Source organism: Bactrocera neohumeralis, chromosome 5 (genome assembly GCF_024586455.1).
Source record: "Bactrocera neohumeralis isolate Rockhampton chromosome 5, APGP_CSIRO_Bneo_wtdbg2-racon-allhic-juicebox.fasta_v2, whole genome shotgun sequence".
Taxonomy (NCBI): Eukaryota; Metazoa; Arthropoda; class Insecta; order Diptera; family Tephritidae; genus Bactrocera; species Bactrocera neohumeralis.
This window is the reverse complement of record NC_065922.1, coordinates 28,169,381-28,195,628: the sequence shown is the minus strand read 5'-3', so window position 1 is coordinate 28,195,628 and position 26,248 is coordinate 28,169,381. Positions and strand designations below refer to the sequence as shown.

Below are 26,248 nucleotides of genomic sequence, written 5' to 3'. Positions count from 1 at the left end.
ATGTACATAGCTCTGGCGCGAGCACAACTCAAGCGCCTACCACCAGCGAACTGAACTCTGCGGCTTGCAACAAATGCATTGTTTGCCTTCGCAACTTCTGTATTGCAGATCATATTGTCTCCACCACATACACGCCAAATACTCCTATGAACACATATGTATACATGTATACACATATACATATATGTATGAATGTGTGTGTGAATGTGCGTCAGCAGCTGCCGGTAATGCAACGCCACACCTCTAGTTGCGGCCCACTGCATCTAAAGTAGTGATATTCTACATTTTTTTTACATTTTTGTTGTTGTTGGTGTAATTCTTATGGCGTTGTTGGAAAATTCTCGACTCTACTCGCCGTGCTCCGAAACGAGTCTTTCGCCGCAGCGCAATTGCAGCATTCACTACTTTGCCACATTGCAGTAGCTCACCACCTCCTTGCTTCTATTGTAGTTGCTTTACTGTTGTTGTTGTTCCTACAATTCTTATTCTCATTGCTAGTCTGCAGTGCCATTGCGGCGGTTTTATGATTTCGCAATCTGCAAAATTTTATTGGCGCAACGGCAGTTGCTTGCTGCTTGTTGGCGATTGACAGTTGCTGTCGCTGCCGCTGTTGCTGCTCCTGCTTCTGCTATTCCTGCCTCCGCTGCTGCTGCTGTTGTGGCTGCCATTGCTTGCCGGTAGCGATTTGTAGCAGCAGCGTGTTGCTGGCTTAGCTCTGCTGGCGCGGAATGCAATGAAATGAAATGAAACTGCATTCTTTTGTCTAGTCGTAATGCATATCTGGTTCTCCGTCGAAGAACTGGATTTTCGCTTAGCATCAAGCATCATAATTTTTATTATACCTTAGCACGAAGTGTCGTAATGAACGGGTTTATTACATACCCACAGGGTAGGTGTATTAATGAATTCTAATATTATTTATTTGTTTTTACTTCTTTGCTACAAATTCCAGTGTTTTATTTCATTATTAACCTGAATTTGTTATGTCAGACATTAATTATAAAGTTTCGAACGTTTTTATGATCTTTAATTTGAAATTATATCATATTTTTTATGGTTCAAAGATATTTTTGCACCTGAAAAATCGTTTAAGGACATTTTTTTACAGAAAATGAACTTGAGAAGACATACATATATCCTAGAAGAGGCATAAAGTTTCAAGTAGAAGCGAGATATAAATTTTTCTATCTGATAATAAGAAAAAATGAAAACCTTTGAACTATAAATATATATATACATATATCCTAGAAGAGGCATAAAGTTTAGATTTTGTCTCTATATTTCCTAACTCAACGGCTTATAAATCTTCCACTCTGATCCTTAACCAACTTTAAATATGCTTGGAGATTTTATGTAAATTATGCTTTATTAAAATTCGGGTTCCCTGTTCACTATAGAATACATCTAAAGGGTGATCCATTTCGAGGTTCCCTACATTTTTAATGAAAAAACACAGAAACTTCGAATTTAATGGGGAATGTTTATTATAATTCTAAAGAACATTTTTTGGTGGCCAATTGACCGGGTCAAAACGTGAAATTATCTGCTCACTGAAGTGTTCTCTCAATAAATCCATTGATTGATGTAATGTGTGGAAAGTGGCACCATCTTGTTGCAAACAAATGTCGCCGAGATCACGTGCTTCAATTTCAGGCATCAAATAGTCGGTTATAATGGCGCGATAACGGTCGCCATTGACGGTGACGTCGATATTTCCAACGGCTTACGAACTACATCAAACCGTGGTTTTTTTCTGAATGAAATGACAGCTTCTAAATCTTTTTAGGTTGCTCTTCGCCCCATGAGAATCATCGCTGAACAAAACTTGGCTCGAAAACTTCGGTTCTTCTTGGAACTTTTCAAGAGCCCATAGAGCGAAGCGGTGTCGCTTGGGAAGGACGAGCGGCATCAGCTCTTGCACATGCTTTATTTTGTACGCTTTCAATTTTAGATATCGACTAAATTGCGCCAAGCCATTCCATACGTCAGTCCGAGTTGCTGCGAACGGCGCCGCATCGAGTCTTGGTGTACACTCTCAGCTACGGTTGCTACATTTTCTTCACTGAACTGAACTGATTTCATTTAAATAAAAATTAATGTATTTCAAGTTACTGTGCATTTCAGTTTGACATTATACCAACCAGTTTGAAATATAACCAAGTGATGTCGTAACAGTATTTTGTTATTGTAAGCAAGTTATATTTAAATAATAATTGCAAGAAAACACAATAATCCTAAGCAACAACAATTAAAATTATTTTATTGAGAAAAGCTTTTAAAATCTTGTTATCATTTAGTATATACTATAAGTATATATTTATTTTGGATACAGACAAATATTTTTGAAACCTCAGTCGCCGTATACGGAGTGCCTCATTCTTTATACAGTGTAAATATAATCATAAAACATGTAAATGTGTAAAAAACTTTGAAAACCAAATATTGGTTAATGAGAAGCCGTTTAAATAATTTAAGAAAAACATACAATTTTTTTTTGATATATAAATTTCGGGCGGTAACATTGTCTAATTAAAAAAAAAATAAATAAAATAAAAACAAACTGATTATTAACATTTTTTAATTTTTTCTACATCAATATTTTCCCATGATTCAATAAATCATACCGCTGCACGCCATTATATCTCTTTCATTGCCAAATATTGCTCTACCAAACCTTCATTGTTTACTCGTGTTAAAAATAACCTGCGATTCTTCACAAACGACCTCCACTGTATATTTCTTATAATTGAAACAAAGAAAGGTTAAATATGAAAAATTAATACGAAATTCCCATAACAATTTTGTTTTCTGTTGCGAGATAAGCGTAACAAGATTTTGCTTCTCAAACACACCTCTTTTTATTCAACTGCGTTGGTATTTACTTTGTACAAAGACTTAAGCAAACATAAAGGCAGGCGTAGTTTGTTGCAGCCAGTGGAAGAGTCTGTTGTATATTTTTGTTCGTTTTCGCATCCCAAAAATTATAATTTCAATGTTATTTAAAGCAGTTGCGTTGTTAAGTGTGCGCTTTAATTTGGATATTTTTATTTTTCTTTTCTTTTTTTAAATTTTTTTGTTATTTTTTTAACTCAATATCTTCATATAAGAAGCTTCTTGAAGTGCTTTGATTTTTTCTCTTTTTTTTTTTTTTTTATTTATTTATTTATTTTTTTTGATTTTATGTTTTGTTTTTGTTATTTTTTATTAAGTTTTCAACCTGCTATCTTCATATAAAATATTTTTTGAGGTGTGGCAGCTTGTAGCTTCACTTGTTATTGGAGTTAATACTTTGTTTGAGCGGTTATACAAATAGTATATGTGCTTTAAGTACAATTTTTGGTTGTACATAATCTTTAAGTAATATAAATTTTTTGAAAATACTCACATAGTATACAAATCAAAAGGGATAATAAAAAAGAAAAGACTTAAATAAAGACGCCCAAGCTATATTCCGTTCGAAATGATAGTTACATAGTATATCTTGTGTCGAGAATTTGAATGCTTTTAGAAGAAGCAGTGAAAAACTAAAAATAAATTTTATTTTTGAAAATTAAATTTTAAAATAAATAGTCTAAATCACTCTTTAAATAGATGATTCATTTTTTTTTGGTCAAAAGTCACCCAAAAATATTCTAAACACTAAATAAATAAATTGTTTATTGTTTTTAACCTATTAACTATAGCAGCTCACTCCATTTGTCAACCTACTTGGCGGAAGAGGACCATTTATAAACGATGAGATATGAATATCACACTTGTATATTATTTATATTTAATTCCGCACATAGGCACTTCGTGGCGAGTGAGCCGCACTGCACTTAATTTCATGACATTGCAGAGGATGAATATTACAAGGTTCGTTGCAAAGTAAACAGGACTTAAAAAAAAAACAGAACCAATGGTTTTTTCGGCAAATCAATTTATTTTATTCAAAATAGTTCCCTTCTGCTTCAATACAGCTTTTTGCACGGTCCAAAAGCATGTCGAACGAGTGTTTCAGCTCGTTGGCCGGTATGGCCGCCAATATGCCGGTGCAAGCCTTATGAATGGCCTCTACGTCTGCATAACGCTTTCCTTTTATAGGCAAATACATTTTTCCGAAAAGGAAGAAGTCGCACAGTGCCATATCAGGTGAATACGGGGAGTGGTTAATGGTTAAAATGTGATTTTTGGTCAAATAATCGTCTTCGAATGTTGGATTCTGTGCAATTTTTGGTCGTCAGTCAATTTGTGCTGTACAAACCGTACACACACCTTTCGTAAGCCCAAATGTACGGTCAAAATGCGATAAATCGATATTTTGGAGATGTTTAATTCCATTTCCATGCATTTCAATGATGATTTCGGTTGATTTTTGATAAATTCACGCACAGTTTCGATTGAATTTCCGGTGATCACCGATTTTGATTGGCCCACATGTTGATCGTCATTTATGTCCTCGCGACCACTTTGAAAACCTTGAAACCACTCGTGCACTCTGCTACGGGATAGGCAATCATCGCCATAAGCTGGCTTCATCAATTGAAACGTTTCGGTAAAAGTTTTACCAATTTTAAAACAAAATTTAATGTTGGCTCTTAGTTCGAAACTCATTTTCGCACCGATTACACAAACATACTGACCTTAAAACGCAATAACTTCGATGAAATGTCATGAAATTCTCACTGGACAATCGATAAAGATAGCAGATTCTAACGCACCAGTCGACATATAGATGGCGCTACCAGGGGGCGCTAGATTCAAAAAGTCCTGTTTACTTTGGAACGCACTGTATAAATAGAAAAACATTTATATTTAATTTGAACGGTTTTTAATTGGTTAATAATAACGGGTAATCCATGTAGAGGTATTTTTTTTTTTGTACTCATAAATATGAGTCAATATTTTTTCCGAATTTGGTTGCTTTCATTAATTAAAATATTTTAGAAAGGTTCAAAGTGTTATGTGCAAAACCAATTTGTTCTTTATGTAAAAAGAGCAAAAAAATATATTTTTAATTACAATAAGTAATTAGTTGTATATGTGTAAATAATTTCATTCCGTACATTCTACTTTGGCACACTATTTATCACTTTAAACATTCTGTAAGTATGTATTGACGTAAGCCAAACAAGCAAACAATTAAGGCGCTTATTAATTACCTTTTAGCTGTCACCTGTCGGCGAACACAGATCGTTCGACAACAGATTCGCCAAGTACAATTTTTTCCTAAACAGCTGTTATATTGCTTTATTTCGCTTGCACTGACTAATTAATTTTATATTTTCGCTCATTTCGCATTTCAATGCTAATTTGACAAGCCAAATGGAAGAGAAAAGACGCGAAGTAAATAAGGTGTTAACGAGTATATTAGCGGCTAGAAGTTCTAAGCGTTACTTTGCCAGATGTTGGAATGTTTTAGTATGTACATAATAATATATACATATGTAAAGTTTAACATTTGTGTTGATATATGTGTGCGTATGTGTTCATGCACTTTTCTTAGCTCAGCGTGTTGCTGCTATTAAGCTATCTGACCATTAACTCATAACCTCGATTTAAATATTGACTACAAATTTGCACATATTTTCTTGCTTGTAGAACTCTCAAAACTAATTCTGCTGTACGATCGTGCCAATTGGTCGCTACACTTATACATACATACATATATTTCTATCTGTTCAGTAATTTTGTAATTATTTCACACGATTTTTTCAAATATGCTCTTTGCCATTCAACTGCCACAAGAGATTTACTTTTACATGTATTTATTGTGTGTATTTAAAAGAGTTTGCAATTTTTATCGCATGCAACAAAACACCTTCGATTCGATTTGCCGCCAATGATTGCATTGAAAAAAAGCGTAAAAATACAACAACACGAAAATATGTAAAGCATGCGTTTTTTATGTAAATGCCTATGCCTATGTATATGTATATATATAATATATAATATAATATATGTTTGTATATCGCACACATTTTAAACTTGGACTTTTGTTTTAGGTCAAGCGTGTTTCTAGCTGACTTTGAATTATTGCTTAATGCCTGATATATTTACGTGCATGCAGAGTATATACATATGTATCTATATACGTACATGCATATGTCTGTACAGACATTAAGCTAGTAGAGTACTTCTTAGTTCTTAATATCAAGTTGTACAAAAGAGTTTTTGGCTACATAGAGTTATATCCATATATATATATATACATATATATATTCACACTTTCAAGTTAGACAAATATTGTCTTTTTTTAATAAAAGTAAATATTTACTGTGCCCAAAAAATAAGGTGACATTATATTTATTTTGAAAATTCTTTATTTATTCTTCCAAATCAATTTCATCCCCTTCAAAGTAATCCCCTCCCAATGCAATGCACTTATGCCAACGGATTTTCCAATCTTCGAAACACTGGTTGTAGTAGTCAGTTCCGTCTTCGCTGCGGCTTGAACCTCCTCTATCGTATAAAAACCGTGTCCCCGAAGCGGTCTTTTGAGCTTGGTGAACAGCCAGAAGTCGCACGGCGCCAGATCAGGTGAATACGGTGGTTGCGGAACGATATGGGTTGAGTTTTTGGCGAAATGATCACGAATTACGAGGGCAGTATGGGATGGTGCATTATCGTGGTGTAAAAACCAATAATTGTCTTTCCACTATTCCGGCCTTTTTAGGGGGATAGCGTTACGCAAACAACGCATAACGTTCAAATAATATTTCTTGTTGACTGTTTGACCGGTTGGAAGGAATTCATAATGCACAACACCACGATAATCGAAGAAAACAGTCAACATGACCTTGATTTTTGAGCGACTTTGGCGCGATTTTTTTGGTCTCGGCTCTCTTTTGGCACGATATTCGCTCGATTGATCGGTTGTTTCGGAGTCGTAAGCATAGATCCAAGTCTCATCGCCAGTTATAATGCGTTTCATGACACCCTGGTAGTCGGAAAGCATCGTTTCACACACTTCAACGCGACGCCTTTTTTCCAAAAAATTCAATGTTTTCCGTACCAGTCGAGATTTGACGCGCTTGAGGCCCAAAACATCCTTCAAAATGGTATTTGCTGAGCTTTTCGATATGCCAATTTCATCAACAAGGTCTTTAATTGTTAATCGACGGTTTTTTAACACCAAATCTTTGATATTGAACCTGAGCTTCGTCGGTTGAGGTTGATGGTCGCCCTGGACGCTCTTCGGCTTCGACACGTTCACGGCCGGCTTGGAACTCACTATACCACTTGTAAACATTTTTTTTAGACATAGCCTCATCACCAAAGGCTTTCTGCACCATCCTCAACGTATCCGCAGCAGAAAATTGATTCCGTAAACAAAATTTAATGCAAATTCTTTGCTCAACAAATTTCGACATCGCAAAAACAAAAAACGAAAAACTCACTTTTAGCAGCTCACAAAACGACACGTATCTCAAACACTAATGAATATTTTGACATGAAATTTTACATAAATGTGACTGACCAACGTAAAAAAAAATAATTTTCCAAATCCTTCGACGCGCGCAGTTTAAATTCAAATGTCACCTTATTTTTTGGGCACATATTTACAAAATTTAATACACTTTAATAGGCGGTGCTTCATTTTAAACAATTATGGATTTCTTTGTACCTGTAGTCGATTTCCAGGAGGATATCCAAACTAGGTGGGGAAGATTTTTCTGCCTAAAATTACCTCAAATCCAAAAATTAAAATATATGTATATATGTTGTTATTATAGAGGAATATATGAACTTAGTGATTTTCAAAATAAATATTTTTTTATATAACGGCAATATTTAGTTAAGATTTTGAGAATTTTAAACAAAAGTGCTTCAGCTAGTAAGATATACCATATACCATTAAGTACCACGAGACTAAATTATGATTTTTCAATAATATATACCATTAAGGGCTAAGTTTGAATACTGTTATTGACACTTAAAAAACTTAATTGATTTTTAAACAAAAAATAGGGGAAAAAATTAGAAATATGTTTTTGGATTACTAGAATAGTAATCGTATTTTTATCTTAGCTTTAAAAATTAAAATTTATTGAAGGCAGCTGCCACTTAACTCTATGCAAATTCTTCGAACGATTTTTAATCTTAGGTAATTAGGCAAATATACATAAGTATGACGCAATTTTTATTGATATTTCAATGCTAATAGAAGTTGAAAAGGTTGGAATTTTGATTTAAAATAATATTTCAGAAGAAATCAACAAATGTTGAAGGCGTTTTTTATATTTCGCATTTGTATTTTAATTATATTTTTCATTACAAAGTAATGATTACTATGAGACTTTGTTGTGGCGGTTTAATTATATTTTTTTACAGTAAACATAAGCAACCATATAACAAGTTTTTTAAGTACTGGTATTGCAATTAAATTTTTGATTACAAAGTAATGATTACTTTTTATTTTGTTGTGGCAGTTTAATTATATGGTTCTTAACGTACATAAGCATAGAAAAAAGTATTAAAAAGTACTGGTATTGTAATCATATTTTTGATTACCATGTAATGATTAACGATTACTCTTTGTGGCGTTTTAATTATATTTTTACATCATACAGTAGTTTATAAAAAGTAGTATAAATACTGGTATTGCAATTAATTTTTTTATTACAAAGTAATGATTAACGATTATTTTACTGGGAGAGGTTAATTACATTTTTTTTAAATCTTTTAGCATTTTCACAGCTTACAGTTGCTTATAAAAAATTTGTTATTGTAATAAATTTTTTGATTACAAAGTAATGGTTAACGATTATTTTATTGTGGCAGTCTCATTATGTTTTTTTTTTTTTCAACGTACATAAGCATAGAAAAAGTATTATAAGTACTGTAATTATATTTTTGTTTGTTATTAACGATTACTTTATTGTGGGGTTTGATTACTTTTTTTAATTATAAGCATTTTTTGCTCCTAATATTTTTTTTTATATTACATTTAGAAGCATTTAAAATTACAATCAAACTGTGTCGAAAATAAGACGATTAGTAAATTTAAAAAATTACCGGGTATAAGAATGTTTTTTTTCTTAACGATCATATTAATATACTAACGTTTTACTAATTTGATTCCAATTTGTTCTAAAATAAATATTATGCTATTTGTGAAAAATCTCCCATAAAACTTTATTTGATATTGACATCGTTCTATACAATATAATAATGATATAAATACTTTTAAATGAAAAATTTCAGGCAGAGTTTTCTAACACAAAAATACCACTTTTTCAGATTTGCGCGTTTTTTTTTAACCTGCAATTATCCTTAATCCTCAAGTAGGAAAATTCTGAAAATTAAATTTCTAAAAATTATATCAACTACCCTAATGTACATAGACAAGTTTAAATTCTTAACTTTTGAATTCTTAAAAACTTATACTTATATTTATGTTTAAGTGTGATAATTGAAATTTTTATGAAAAACAAAACGTGCCTATAAAATTGCATTTTTTTATTTATTTCTACAAGCAATGCCAACACAAGTTTTTTTTATTTGCAAAGTAAATTTGCTTGTTTATGCCTGAGAGTCGGCAAACTATTAATTCTAAATAGTTGTTGGTGTTGTTGCAACACTTAAAATAGCGGCGCTTGCTGTTTTTCGCTTGTTTATTTATTTTCGGAGAGATGCTGGCATTTCTGTTTCTGTTGTTGTAGTTATTTTATTTATTTCAGTTACAACGTGAGGTTGCTGACTTCTTAAGTCCAGCTATATCTTTATGTATATATATATACAATATATAGTATATACATATGTAATACTTCTATTTTGCGGTTCTATTTTAGAATTTTTATTCTATTCCATTCATATTTTTTTCTGCTATTCTTCTTACACCTTTCTCACCTAACTTTCAACAATCCGTTTTAAAGCAGTTCGCTTATGCTTTTTTCTGCACATCATACATACGTACATATTTCTTTCTACTTGCATACCCATATTCTTTTCTTCGTGTTATTCATCTCAAGTGATGTGTGGAGTTTGCTGCTTAAGTCTTTTGTGCGCTTCTTTCCATACAATTTCCCTTCAGCGTGTGTGAAGCGGAAACACTCTCAAAGCGATTGTGGTCTAAGAGTGTTAAAAGTATACCAGAGTATGACTCTATGAGCTTATATTTAAAAGCGCATTTAATTTTTCCCAAGAAAGTGCAGTAGAACTGTAAAGTACCATAGACCATGCAACATAATAGCGGTTTGTTAATAGATCAACGGTGCTTGCTCATTTATAAAAAGGCCAATGAAATGTGGCTTAAGTATTAGAGACAGTAGTAAAAGCAGAAACAGTGAATAAAGCCATAAAAATATGCTGCTGTGCACTGAAGCTCCACAATTTTTCCGCCAAGTTTCCTCTTCTAAATTTTGATCTATATTTCGAGGAAATGAGGCTTACTGTTTTATGTGTTTTTGTTTTTGATTTTTTTTCGTTATCGAACGGCAGGTGGTTTTCATTGATGATTTTCTTGAATAGAAATGCATTTGCTTCGCCGTTGTCTTAGTTGTCCCGCTGTCTACTGTATTTTGGGTTATAGAGCCTCTAAGAAATCTGATTTTTTTAACTAAACTTTGTGCTCATAAAAGTTTTGTAATTTTTATTATTTTCATTTTTTGTTCGCATATTTTAAAATACATTAAAACTAAATGTTGTTTTTATTACAAATATTTTTTTTTAATTTTTTCTTCAATTTTTATTTTATTTATTTCACCTTTTTGCACACTTTATTATCTTATACTCATTTGATACCCATTAAGCCGCTTTCTGTTTTAGCTTCAAAATATTTGCATATTTTAGACATAACGGTTTATTAATTAATTGATCATTTATTTTTTCTATTTTTAGTGTTGCGAAATTGAAATCAAAGGAGAAAATTAAATCGGTAAGCTTGCAAATTTTTATAATTTATATTCAAAACCATAATTAAGATTGGGCTAGTAATAAAATCCGTAAGCTATCGGTGGTAAATATTCAAAAACAAATAACGGTTTATGTAAATGAAGGTACTAACTAACTGTTGGTTGATTGTAGGTGTGTGAAATATTAATAAAAGAATTAGTACTAAATTTCCAAAATATTTCAAAGGTATATATTTTTTTATAAAAAAAATTTTAATGAATTAATCAAAATTTTTTTTATAAAAAAAATTGATTTTTAAAATATTTTTAAAATAATTTTTAAATTCAATTTTTCTATACAAAAATTAATTTCTTAAATAGAAATTTTTTTATAAAAATATTTTTTTAAATTCAATTTTTTTTATTAAAGTTAATTTTTTAAATAATTTTATTTTTTTATAGTTTGATTAAAGAGTTATACATTTTTGTATACCTCTACCAAGCATTTTTGTATAACCTTTTTCAATTAATTAAAACAAGAGTCATCAAAGAATCGTCGAAATTCTAAAATTTGGAAGAGCTAAAACTTTGGTGGGGTTGCCAGATAAAATATTTTGGTCGTTTTTTTAAAACAGATATATTTTCAAAACATTTATTGTTATTACGAAATTTAAAATTAAAAGAGCTAAAACTTTGGTAGGGTTGCCAGATTAAATATTTTTGCAGATTTTAGAAAAAATATGATGTTTTAATAGCTTTCTTTCATTGAAAACATTTATTGTTATTACGAAATTTCAATTTTGGAAAGAAAAAGCTTTAGTAGGGTTGCCAGATAAAAGTTTTGATGAATTTTTGAAAGTATGAAATTTATAATATATTTCTAAATATTTATGGTTAATATGAAATAAAAATTTGGGAGAGTAAAAAATTTTGAAGGGTTGCCAGATTAAATATCATGGTGGATTTTTGAAAATAGATGCTTTATTAATGATTTTTGATTTAGAAAACGTTTATTGTTATTACGAAATTAAAATTAAAATTAAAGAGTAGAAACTTTGATAAGGTTACCACAGAAAATATTTTGGTGGATTTTTGAAAATACGTATGTATGTACATACATATATGCTTTATTAATATATTTGACATATATTTATTCCAATCACGAATTTAAAATTAGGAAGTGTAAAAAAATTAGTAGGGTTGCCAGATTTTATTTTAACATGTACGAAAAAATTCATTCCATATACATATGGTAAATATGGGAACCTTAAAGAAACTGAATTAAATGCTTAAAAATATTTAAATAGCTTTTTTTTTATAAAAATATCGAAAGTTTTAAATTTTTCGAAATTTAAAAGTTTTGATATAAAAAAAAAATTTAATTATTTTTTTCAATAGTTTAAAAATATTTAGAATGCTTTTTATTAAAATTTTCAAAGTTTTAAATATTCCTAATTTAAAAAATTTAAAATTTTAAAACTTTTATGGAAAATTTCTAATTTATTATAATAGTAATTTGTCAGTTATTTGTGGTATCTCTTAATTTTTATTTCTTGTAGGACAGTACCTTGAAAAAAAGGTGCCAGAAATTCTAATTGAATTTAAATTTTAGTTTCTGCCATATTTTAGTTTAAAACAGTTTGGCAACCCTATGAACGTATGGCAGTAATTTCTTATGGTTGCAAACACAATGAAGAGTTGGGAAAAAATTTTATTATTTATATAATTATATTAAAATCATAATATCTGAGCTTAAACTAACTAACTTTGCTAAAAATGATGGCAATAACACCAAATTTTTTTTACTCAGAACTTATCTTTTAAACTTTTTAAGCAATTTCGGATATTTATGAGTATAACACACATGTGTGTATTTGATTCTATAGTGAATTGTCAGATAAAAAAACGCCATGTCATTATTATTTGCTCTGTAAAATTAACATATTAAATTTCCAACAACTCAATAAATATTCTTGCGACATTTTCAAAACTGCAAAAAGTGTGCTAACTACTCAAGAACTTCTTATATAAACACTTTTCTGTTCCAACTCATCATTTCGATATCATCATTTAATTATTTGGCTTTTATTAATCTCCTCAATTCATTTCGACCGCCAATGGCCCATCTTCTTGACGAATAGCAAACTTGTTTCAGCAGCAGCTGTACCTGTTTCCCATGTGCGGCTCGTAAAATATGAGCAAAAATTATGAACTTGTTTTGTCATAAATTAGCATAAATTATAAATCAGTATCGCAAAACAAGTCGCGGCCAACGCCGAAAAACAAAACAAAGTGAATGAAACGACGCAAGCAGCAGCGCCACCACGCGGCGGCAATCCAGTTGTGGTCCAGTGGTCAGGCTGATTGCATGTAAGTTTTGACACAGCGTTCACGCCTGCGTCTGCGCCTCCGCTATCAACACCAGCAATTCTGCCAGCGCAGCGCTATACAATAACAACAACAACAACGGTACAACACAAATACAGCCATTGAAGCGTTAAAAAACACGTTTCATTTGTGTTAATTACCGTCATTTGTTGCTATAGCTGTTATTGTTGTTGTTGCCGTTTCGATGGATGCCAAAAGGCTGACTTCATCGCTAAAATCTCAAAACATGCTTCAATTTTGTGGAGATTTTCGCAACCTCAACGCTAAAATTGCCCACTTGGTGTGCAGTAAAGCATAGAATATCCGTTGGAGTCTTGCAGAAAGGCAAACATACTCATCTACTATGTTGTTGTATAAGTTGTTGTGCGTGTATGCTTTGTTGCCATTGTTGCCGCGGTGGCCTTTTTGCTGTTAGAAGCTGACTTTGTTTACGACTCTGGCATTGATTTAGTGTTGATCGGGCAAAAAACATTTCACTACTGAATAGCTGATGAGCTGATGCTAATTTAGTTGTTGTCTTGTTTGTTGTTATAAAACTTTTGAAGTGTTATTGGTTGCTAATCGTCGACGCAAAGTATGCTCAGTTAATTTTAGCTCAAATTATTGTAATTTCTCCAAAACCGCTTATTAGTCTGTGTTGTTTTAATTAGCAGCGCCATTATTATTTTCTTCTTTACTTATTTCTCCTTTTTTTTTGCAAATTGTTTATGATTAATAATATCTGGAGATTTTCTGCTCAGAAAAAAGAAAGAAGCGCTTATATTCGAAATATGAGTTCTTCAAAGAGATTATTTTATAATCCCACTTCAAGATAACCTCCTCTTTTTTACTCTGAACCTGGTATATTAGATTTGCCACGATGTTTGTAACACCGAGAAGAAAGCTTTGAAGGCCCTATAATATATATGTATACATAAATGAAGTGATGATCTTAATAGTTTAAGCCATGTCCGCATGTTCATACAGGTAATTTTCACAGGCTTCCCTTGAAGCCAACTTTCCTCCATTAAGGGAGTTCTGCATTGACCGAAACAAATGATACTCCGATGGTGCAAGGTCAGGGCTATATGGTGAATGCATCAAAACTTCCCAGCCATGTTCTCCCAGTTTTTGCCGAGTCATCAAAGATGTGTGTGGTCAAGCGTTGTCACGACGATAGACGAAGCTCTTTCTGATGATTAGTTCTGGCCTTTTTTCCGAAAACTTGCTTCAATCTCATCAGTTGTTGACAGTAAAATGTAGAATCAATCATTCGACCAGGCTGGAGCAGCTCATAGTAGATGATTCCTTTCCAATCCCACCAAACACTCAGCATAACCTTTCGAGGCGTCAATCCTGGCTTTGCGACCATTTGTTGAGCTTCACCACGCTTGGACCATGATCTTTTTCGCACATTATTGTCGTATTTGATCCACTTTTCGTCTCCTGTTACCATTTGCTTCAGAAATGGTACGATTTTATATCGTTTCAGCAAATAATCGCAGTTGGTAATTCTGTCCATTAAATTTTTCACAGAAAATTCATGTGGTACCCAAACATCTTGTATCAGTCCGGGTCAAATTTGATCAATGGTGTACAATTTTTTCTTATTTTTGATATTCTCTCCTTTCCACTATTCATTTCCTCCTTTTGTTTTCTACGAACTCTAACTTTGTATAATCCTTTATTACATACGTGATTTCATTTTCGATTGCTCGGCCTTCAAACTGTTTGAAACCGATTTAAAAAGAAAAAACAGAATAATTTTATCTTTTTTTAAGTTTCTTGTTTCGTCAATTATTTTTTATATAACATATACTCGCAATGGTCTAAATTTATCATAATGTTTTGATTTTCTTTCATCAATTTATATAATTTTTGCTTTTTGCGCAAATATCACATTCGTGACGAGAGCTTTTTTCGGCCCCGGTTCACTTGTCAGCTGATGAGCACAAATGCGGCGATTTTCTACGGCAGCTTAGCTAGATTTTAATGAGTTTGCTCATTAATTTGTAATTATTTAAGTACGTACATACATATGTACTAAAACGCACGCAATGCAGGAAAAACTCCTTTGATTAAATTTTTGCAAATCGATTACCATTGTTAATGAATCGGTGAATTTGGCGATGTTTTGTTTTGTATTTTGTATGAATTCATTTCATTATTGAGGAAGCCATCAAATTTGCTATGCTCAACGTTTTATAAATTAAATGAGTTTTAATGGCGGTAAGACAGGCTATTTTTATTGCGGTAGCCAAAATGAATATAAAGCAAAGAAATATATTAATGTATTTTCAAGCTTTTCGATAGTCCACTGGTTCTCAAGTTGAATTAAAATATGCGGTAATAATTTGTTATGTAATTGTTTAATTTTATTTAATTTACACACAACTTTTGTTATATGCAACATACTATAAGAGCTGCTTTCGTAATTGCAATTTGAAAATCAACCGAGCAAGCATAAATCGATTATGAAACAAATTGTGAAAGCTCAGGAATATTTTACGTAATTTGCTTTAATATGAAAGCTGAAAGATACCGTGGAAGTTTTTTAACCTTTTTGGTCTCTTATATTTGGGTTTCATCAGCTTTTCATGCTTTGAAAGCTGCAGTTGTCATGAAAGCTTGAGTTTTGTTTTAGTTGACTATTTAATTAAATTTGTTCTGCTTATTTGAGCTTCTTCTGATTGCCTTGTAATGAAAACTTCATTGCAACAAAAGCTTGATGGAAATAGTTAGTTAGCTTTTTGATTTATGTTGTTGTTTTTATTTGAGTTCCAATCGAATTTCTTGCTATGAAAGCTACAGACACCATGAAAGCTTTGTTGGACAATATATTGAGCTTTTTAATTAATTTTTTCAGGCTTATTTGAGTTTAGTTAGCTTTTCACGCCGCTATGAAAGTTTCATTTATAATGATTTGCATTAGCTTTTCATGATAGAAACGTTTTAATGAAGGTTTTATTGAACAATTAGTTAGCTTTTTAATTTATTTTGTGATTTCTATTTCAGCTTCTTAAGAGCGTCATTTTATGAAAGCTTCAGATACCACGAAAGCTTTGTTGAAATATTTTGTTAACTTTAAATTAATTTTGGCTTGCTTGTTTAACTTTCATTAGCTTTTCATGCTATGAACGTTTTCGTTACCATGAAAGCTTTACTGAACAATTCGGTTAGCTCTTTAATTTATTTTGTTATTTTTATTTGAGTTTCTTAAGTATTTTATGTTATGAAGGCTTCACTAGCCAGGAAAGCTTTTCATGCAACGAAAGTTTTAGTTACCAATTTAGTTATTGAACAATTTAGTTAGCTTTATAATTTATTATAATTGTATTCAGTTTCTTTAGAATGTCATATGGTTGAAACAGTTTGTTACTTTTTAATTAATTTTGTCATGCGTGTTTGCCTTTCATTAGCTTTTCATGTTGCTGTTTTAACTTTTAGTTATCATGAAAACTTGATTGACATTTGAGTGAGCTTTTTAATTAATTTTGTCATATTTATTTGAGTTTCTTTAGATTTGCATGTCATGAAAGCTCAATTACAATGAAAGCTTGATGAATTTTTTTAGTTGGCTTCTTAATTAGTTTTAATATTTACCGATTTATGCGACTGAAAACTTTGAAGTGAAAATTAAAGAAAAAATATATACAACTAATATAGATTTTTTTATCGTCAAAACTAGCCGCTGAAAGCTTTAAAGGTCTGTCTTTTTCTCTTTAATTCGTTGTACAAAGTGAGTTTAGTTAATGTTAAGTTACTTAACTTTGATAAATTTAAAATTCTTATTATCATATATTCTTAGTGCTTTTCATCGGTATACTTATGGAGCTTTAAAAGCTTTCCCATATTGAATAGAAATTTACTTAGATAACATATTAGCAAAAAATAGCATTTACGAGCTTTCTAAAAGTTTTAAGTAAATAAAATTTCTCGGAGTTGCCACCTTATTTTGATTTATATAGTTTAGCGATAAAAAGTTTTTATTAATACCTTGTAATAATAAAACAAATGCCAACTATATACAAATTTTTAAGGGCAGCGACATTATGTCAATTAAGATATTACCGGTATATAGCTCCTTTTACATTATTTGAATATTTAAATATTTTCTTCTTTATTATATTTAAATATAATATTAGGTTTTAATGGCACGATGGCATGTTAGCAATGGTCTCCAGTTGCATCAATGCAAGTTCTGAAATAATGTCTTATTGCTTAATCGAAAAATGTTTACTGAGTACCCATGCCTTACCCCTTGAAAGGTTGCATTTAAGTGCTCTTTAATTCCTTCGCTGATGTGCACTTAAGATGCTTGGCGTTTATTGGCTATTAAAATGTCTACTCTAGACATTATTTATTTGCACAGTAAATTCCGCAACAACAATAAAAAATTATATAATATTGCCGCATAACTCTGTGGAACCTACACGCTCGCTTGAGTTATATCTATGCATGCTATAATCAATTCTAATAGTCGGTAGCGGCAAATATTTACATATTCAAATGCGCTTGTGCAAAAACTAAATAAATAGTGTGTTGAAAAACATTTGAAAACAAATATGTACACATTGGTGGCATGCCATTTAAACATAGAGACTAGCATTCAAGCATTTATTAGCTTTTCTCTGCCAATCTCCGCGGAGGTCCATTTGAATAGCTTTTGGATGATTGGCCAGCTGCGTGCAGTTTGTGTTACGTAAGCAAACAAAGCGAAGCATTAAATCTTTAAAATATTCAAGTTGCAAAAAAAAACAACAACTAAGCTTCCGAGCATCACATAACAGCATATCAATTGAATATCGCAAATCAAAACGCTTAACATTCAAGCAGAAACTCATAAATATTTCACGCATTTTTCAATCGAAAAGCAATTTGTTATTTTTTTCTTGTTTTTTCATTTTTTATTATTTTTTATTATTTCATTATTTTTTTGCTAGTTTTTGCAATTTTTTTTATGAAGTCTCTTAGTACTCGGCCACAAAAATAGTACCAAACAAGATAAAGCGTCAACTTCGGCTGCACCGAATCTGTAATACCATTCACAATTACAAAAGATTTCTTACTAGATGCAGATTTTTCAGTTTTTGTGGCAGCTATATGCTATAGTGATTAGTAATCCGATGTAAACTATTTCTTCAGAGATCATCATTGCTTGGAGCATTTCTTTAAGGGGGTATTCTGGTCTAGGATTTTGAAAAAAATCGATTTTTTTTTTGCATATTTTGAAAGTTTAAACTTTCAAAAATATGACCTTGGAAGGATTTTTCAAAAAATTCGACTTATTTTCGGAGATACAGCCGATTTTGAGACGTGGCGTCCGTGTTCACTAGAATTGTCTCCTAAACTTTAAACGCGTTTTTCTCGAAACTACTTTTTTTGAGGTGGTTGACATGATATCTCAAGTTCTACTGAATCGATTCCTTTGAAATTTGGTATATATCTTCTTTATACAATGCTCTATCGTGTCTGCCTTGGATTTCCAAAAATTTTGATTTGAAGTATTTTTAAAAAATTCGAAAAGGTCGAAAAAATCGGGTCAAAAAATTTTTTTTTTTTCAAGTCGACGCGACGCCATTTTGTAATTATTATTATTTTTTTTTTTTGAAAATGGTCAACCAGATAACGCCATCCTTACTAATGAAGAATGTTGTTGTTTTTTGTGTTTTGGATCACGCACCGTTTTTTTCAAGCCCCCACTCCACCGGCCCGTATCTCGACGAATTTTGTTTTTTTTTCTTGGAATTTTTTTTTATATTATTAAAATGTCAATAAAAACCATATAAAAAAATTGATAGTAAAAATGTATTTCATTTTTTTTATCTTAATTTAAAAAATGCCTAAAATTCATGCGTCTAGACCAGAATACCCCCTTAAGATATCTGGTCAAATGAAAAAGCTTTCCATACAAGCACTTGATTCCAATCGTTCAGTTTGTATGACAGCCATTTGCTATAGTAGTCCAATATTTTTCATTGGGGGACCCTGAGGAGGGATGGTTCGCCTTCTCACTTTAGCTCGCCTTCAAACGGATGTTTTTTGGTCTAGGAGCGGAAGTCGTCAACTGCTTGAGCCATATGCAAAATAATTGTTTCTGGCCACTCCAAGGGAAAGGCGCACAGAGAATTTTCCTCACTTGCGTGAACTCCTACAAAGGGCTAAGCGGTCTCTACGCCAATAAAGACGAAGTCCGATATCGGTGGTTCCTACAAATGAGCAGTTTCTTGGAGAAAAAAGGAGATGTTTAAAATCTTAGATCGATATATCAAAAACTGCTGAACACACGGACTAAATCGACTCAGCTTGTCACACTGATCATTTACATACAAGTAAAAACCAAGAACCTTAACGGGGTCCTTCTAAGTGTTAAAAACGTCGCGGTAGACTTAATATAATAATACCCTGTTTAGGGTATAAGCAAAAAAAATCATACTCTTTATGGCTGAAAACACACACAGTCCAATAATCGATCGACTTACAGTTTTTGAAAAATAAAAAGAAAAAAATGTGGAACGTTGCAGCTGAAATCGAATCACATAAAAATCAAGTGCTTCCGCACCACAATCAACCAGCCACCATAAACCGCCAACCGCTTGGGTCGCTGTATTTACAGTTAGTGTTGTGTTATTGATAGGTGCATGAGAGAAATATATATATGTATATACAAATATATAATATGTAAGCTTATTGTAATAATGACAACAATAACAATGCCACTCGGCGCACCGACTCAGCAGCACTGCGTGGCAAATTGTTAACACGAGTGTATTTGTGTGTGTGTAGGCAAAGTGGTAGCCACGACTTTGTTTGAGGAAGCGATCTGCGTGGACTGTTTTTTATATGGACTGTTATGTATGAAGAAAAAAATATGAAAGAAAAATGTATTAAAAAAATTATTAATAAAAGAAAAAAGTTATTTATGAGGAAAAAAGTTATTTGTGAGGAAAAAAGTTGTTTATGTAGAAAGAAAAGTTATTTATGTGCGTCTGTTGCTCCGTCTTGTCGAGACGCTCGCTATTGAGCAGTGTCAATAATTTTTCATGCTTAGTCACTAACGGTTGCCAGTCACACAGCGGGCGCTGCTGATATTAACTGTGTTTTTATGCTAATCCAATTGTGTGCTCCATTGGTGTACCTATACCTATGACTGTATGGGTTAGAGAGAAGTACGTAACTGTGTTAGGAGACACGCTAGCAAAATATCAACTTACCGCTATTGCTTAGATAAATGCTTGTGTATTTACATACATACCGACATTTGTACTTAAATGTACTTGCGGCTTTTGATTAATGCCATGTACATCTGTTCGGTTGCACTTCATTTGCATTGCATATGAAAATAAATACATTTATTGTTGTTGTAGTTGTTGCAAATAACGTATGATGTAATCAACAGTTAAGAATCAACAAAAGTAAAGGTAAAATAAAGAAAAAAAATATCATAAGTTCTTGAATTCACTTTGTTACTTTTCTCATTGAAGAATTAATTTCTTAAGTCGCCTTAAACTAAACTCAATTTATTGATTTCTGTTCACATCTAAGCTTTTCGAACATTTTTTTCATGTCGTAGTATGAAGTTTTCTAGTTTAGAGTGATTTTTCTATCTGATCTAAGGATCAATTTCTGTTCATCTGAGCCCATTATTTTTTTCTGCCGTAGTATGAAGTTTTCGAGTTTAGCATGATGTTTAGAACAATGACTTCTATGATCAAATTTGAGCCGGACCGACAAAAAAGCTACGTTTTCAGGTATTCTGATACAAATCCTTATTAGTGCCTTCCGAATTGGCTTCTGAGCAAATAAAAGCATGCCAACGCTAAATTTGATATTCTACACTTGTTATAGTCTCTACTGGTCTTTCAAAGGAACTTGTTGTTTTTTGGTTTTCAGAGCGCTATCGGTATATTGTTGAACAGTTTCGACGTCTTATTCCTAAACGCAAGTCTTTTAACAGTAATGTTGAGTTTGATGAATGTAGCATCCTTAGCAACACTTTCAAGTATCTCTTTTGCGACCACTTCTCGACGATGTTTTTGCAAAAGATTCAGGTTTTTTGGTAGGAGTCTTGCATTGACAAGCTTCATAAAAAACCATTCGCAAATATAAAATGTATGTTGAGTCGATCCATAAGAGATATTGAGTTCCTTTATTTAATTTATTCGATGTTATCGTAATTAATAGATTTGAATAAACATATGAGGCATTTTTTTGATGACTCTACGACCTTCACTGAATGCTTTGTGCCACTCAATTACTCTTGAGAAGATTTAAGATAATATTAAAAACAACAAATTTATGATTATTTAATACCTATCCCATCTGTAATTTTTGGAACATGTTTGAAAATATTTTAAATGTCCTTTATATAGAAAACGGGTCATCAGAAGTTCAAACATTACAAAAATATGAAATAAATCTTCAAATAGGGTAACATAGTCCAACAATGAGCTTTATAGTTTTCTAAGCAGATAACTTCGCTTTGGAACTTAAAGTGTGCTACAATAAAATTGTGTATCGACATGCAAAGATCCGATAAGACATATATGTATATACGTCCATATATATAAATATATGTAAATATATATAACATCTGTAAAATTGTTCGTCTGTTACTTTTATGGTGCTGAAGCTTAAAGGTATGCGTGTTTGGCCCAGAAGTTAGGAAGCCATACGTAGAGGTATCGATGACAAGCTGAACTAAACTAGTTTGACAGCATACAGACAAACATCTGTATAAACATATAGACAAACATCTGTATAAACATATAGACACACATTTGTATACGCGTGTAATCGCAGGTATTATTAAATGCATGTAAATACTTACAAATACCGACAAATATGCCTTTATTTGTATGAAAAGTCGCATGAGATTGCTTTCCGCATTGACGTATCTGCCAATCGGTGTACTCGCGTACAAATATGTATAATATAAATAAGGTGCGCGGAGCTTAAATTTTTCTTCGTACAAAGTGGTGGATACTTCAATTTTTATTTTTAATTTGATTAACACTCTTGATTATACAACAGTTTTCACATTCCATTAACGTCAGATAATTAACTTGAGATGAAGAAATTTTTATTTGCTCACACTCGGATATTTTTTGTATTATTTTTAATTTTTTTCTATTTTTTGTATTATTTTTTTACATTTTTTTAATGAGCTGAAAAGCTGCTTATGTTGTAAGTAATAATGCGAGTACCTTGTAATATTGAGCAAATGAAAACTTATGAATTTGCTTTTACGAGTACACCTATTGGCTGTATTGATTGACTTGTTGCCGCATATAATGAGTTCGTGGTTGTGCAGGCACTGTGCTGCAAAGCGTCGGTGGTTTATTGCTTATTTATTGCATAAGAGTTAATTAATGTTAATGCTAGCCAAATATGCTGCACGTGCATTTATGTGTGAGTTAAGAGGTTAGAGGTACTAATTTTTAGCAGCAAAAGGCTAAAGGCGAAATAAAAAAATCGGAATTTTTATTAAAAAAAAAAATATATATATAAAAATAAATATAAAAAAAATAAAAATAAAAATATATATATATTAAAAAAAAGGTAAATTAAAATAATAACTAAAACGAAACAATAAAATAAAAATTCAAAACATATCATTAACATAAAAACTAAAAATAATTCAAAAAAATTATAATAAATTTAAAAAAATAGTATAATATTAAAAAAATAAATAAATAAATAAAAATTAATAACTGAAACAAAAAATTAAAACGCAAAAATTAAAAAAATAACATATAAATATAAATAGAAATAATTCAAAAAATTTAAAAAAATAAGAAAAAAGTAATACAAATTAGAAAAAAGTAAATATAAAATTAAATAAATAAATGAAAATAATAACTAAAACAAAAAGTTTAAAAAGTAAATAAAAATTAGGAATAATTAAAAAATAAAATATAAAAATAAAATTGAAAATATATAAATTAAAAAAAATTATAACTAAAACGAAAAATTAAAAAAGTAACAAATAAATAAATAAATTAGAAATAATAAAATAAATATTAAAAAGTTGAAAAATCCCAAGTTGCTCTAATAGTATAATTTTTCTAACATTTAACTCGATTTTTTTAAATGTTTTCTACATTTCTTTCAAAATTTTCGACAATCATTACAATTACCATAAATTCGTTCCACTGTTTTGCTGCCTGCCGCGATGTCAGCGTACCAGAAATGGTTTTCTCAGCTAAAGGCAGACAAAAAACAAGAAATCCGCATCAAAAAGATATCGCGGAAGAAAAATTTATGCATCACTTCACTTGACATGTGTTGCTGAAATGGATACCCAGCGCTTATAAATAAGCGCAATTGATAGGCTAACCAAGGCCTTATGTTATGGCTCAGTTGATGCCAATCGATGCAATGCAATGAATTCAATTATGAGCGTATGCAAAGTGTAAACCGCTGAATTTGTAATCGATTTTTGAGATTTGTAGCTTGAAAGTGTCGATTTGTTGGTTTTAAGATATTTACAAATGTGATTTTGAAATAAATTATGTATACACAAATAAATTTGAAATTTTTTTATAAGCACGTATACGCTATGGCCAACCAAAAGGTGAAATTTGGTTTGGTTCTATAATTTTTTTTATGTCAGGTGAGACAAAAATGCGTATAATGCAAACCGGGGTTGTATTTCTATAAACACCAACAAATCAATTTTACATCGGTTTTTAAAATATTTTTTTGTGCAATAAATGTGGAGTTTGTGAGTAGTGTTTAATACCTAACATCAAAATGACAAATAGACATTTGATCAAAATTGACCCGGACTGACAAAAAATGCAATTCCAAACTCCAAAAGTGGCTCCTGAGCCAATACAGACATGCCAACACTTGATCAAATTTTGCGTATATTAGCATAATAAGTCTCGGCAGAAATGGGCTTCAATTCCTTCAGCCAATTTTGCTGTTGTCGGTATCGGTTCATTTTTGGAGCGAAGATTGTTAAAAGCGCCAATAAAGATACATTGAATGAATGTAGGGTCCACAGTCTATTCGGCAACCATCTACTCAAGGTCGTTTTTGCAAACTACTCAGATATTTTTGTACGAGTTGACACTCTTCATATTCGAAGCATTAACAAAATGGTTGAGTCTATCCGTAAGAGATTTTGAGATCCTCTGCTATATCTCTGATACCAACGCAACGATTTTTAAGCACTGTTTCTTTAACTTTTTCGAAATGTCATTGTCATTAATAAAGGGGGATGGGATGGACGACTCGTTTGAGGAACGTTATCGATAATATCACGCCCTTCACTGAGTGACTTGTGCCACTCAAATACTTGTGTTTGCGATAAAGTAGACTTCCCAAAAGACTCCTGCATCATTTTCAAAGGTTCCGTTGACCTGATTTCATTGGACACACAAAATTTTAAGCAAACTCATTGTAAAAGTTTCTTCTGCAGTAAAAATCGTCAGACAAACTTTCTGCGTTGTAAAAAATCGCAACCAAAAACATACTAGTTAACATATGGAGTTAACAAATATAAAAAATAATGTATACATCCAGAAATAAAAAAAAAAAAAAAAATTATCGATTTGCTTGCGGGTCGAATTTGATCAGTTGGCGTAAACATTTTTTATGTAGTTTTCTATAATAAAATTTATAAAAATTAACTCTACTGTGCATAAAATCGATCAAAAAATTATATTATCAAGACCTGTCAAAGTTTATAGAAATTAAACAGTCATACACATACACAAATTATTGAGTTTAAATAAATAAAATATATAAAATCCTCAAATATTACTTCAACATCTTATTCACATAACATTTATGGTGTCAGGAATAAGTTTAGTATCGTTCAACAACAACAATCTCCATACAAGCGTCTACCCAATGTTACTAATTCGTTTCGGACACACTATTTAACAACGCTTACAAATACATACGCATAAACAAACAGCTAATTATTATGTTAGTATGACAAATCACTACTTTCCACCATACTTACATGTGTAGCCACTTAAAAAATCGAATCAAAGTAAAAAATAAGTAAATTCGACGCGCCGGCGCACACAAAAACACAGCAGTTAATCATCATATTTCAGTTTGGGCCACACCTCAGACATTCCGAACAGCTTCCTACAACGCGTTCGAACTATTACATTACAAGTCTTTCACCTGCTGCTCACTTCGCGCCAATATTTGAGGGGCATACAGGCGCTTGGCCGCTACCTGAGAGCCGGAATTATTTGTGTTGGCGATAAAAGTTTTCAAATGATTACATATGACCTGCTTATTAGCTATTTACAAATATATAAACATGTGAGAAAGTATGTATAGACATACATATAGCATGATGTTTATATATCCATTTTGATGTTGTGTCTTGCCTCCATCAATTTGATTGACGGAAATGAAAATCGCAATGGTAACATTTGAATTCGGTGGCTGTTTCGCATGTTGGCGCGCAATTAAATGTTATTACAGGTGAAATTGGAAGAAAAATGCTTTTTCATTATTTTCGCCAAAGCGCAAACTAATTTCATTATATAATATAAATCGCATGCTAGAAAAAAATCCTAAAAATATCGCCGAAGATCAGGCAACGCGCGGCTTTCTTTGGGATCGGCAACAAACAACATTTGATTGCACGAATTATTATTTCGCAAATATTTGTACGTACATATGTACATATGTACATTTGTAATTGTTGGTTGGTGAAAAATATTTGCAAAACAGCTGAGGTGTCTGCCAGTGAACTGCCATTACATGCCTACATTTGCATAGACAAGTAAAAGCAGGAACATATGCTATATACATACATACTTATATATATATATATAGTATGTATGTTTGTTAAACCTTTTTGTTAAAGAAATATTTTAAGTTCGCATAGCATCTCTTGGCTGCGCCGCTGGTGCGACTTAAGGTGCGTCACGCTATTTCATGCTGCCACAACAAGCCACACCGCGCCACGCCACACACATGACAGTCGCCAGCGCACTCGACACGCTTTTGACAGTGAAAGCTTCGATTTAATTAGCGTATGCATGCCAACTAAATAAATGCCTAAAAAATATTATTATAATGAGAAGCGA

The 26,248-nt window shown here is 31.6% G+C and overlaps 1 protein-coding gene across 1 annotated transcript in view; it reads left to right on the top strand.

The window, feature by feature from the left end:
* The window catches only part of LOC126759790 (uncharacterized protein DDB_G0284459), a 504,946-nt gene that overhangs the window by 381,838 nt on the left and 96,860 nt on the right, over positions 1 to 26,248 (top strand). Inside the window, exon 5 of the mRNA XM_050474902.1 lies at positions 10,822 to 10,858. The gene's annotated coding sequence lies outside the window, so the exon portion shown is untranslated. The remainder of the gene's footprint in view (positions 1 to 10,821; positions 10,859 to 26,248) is intronic.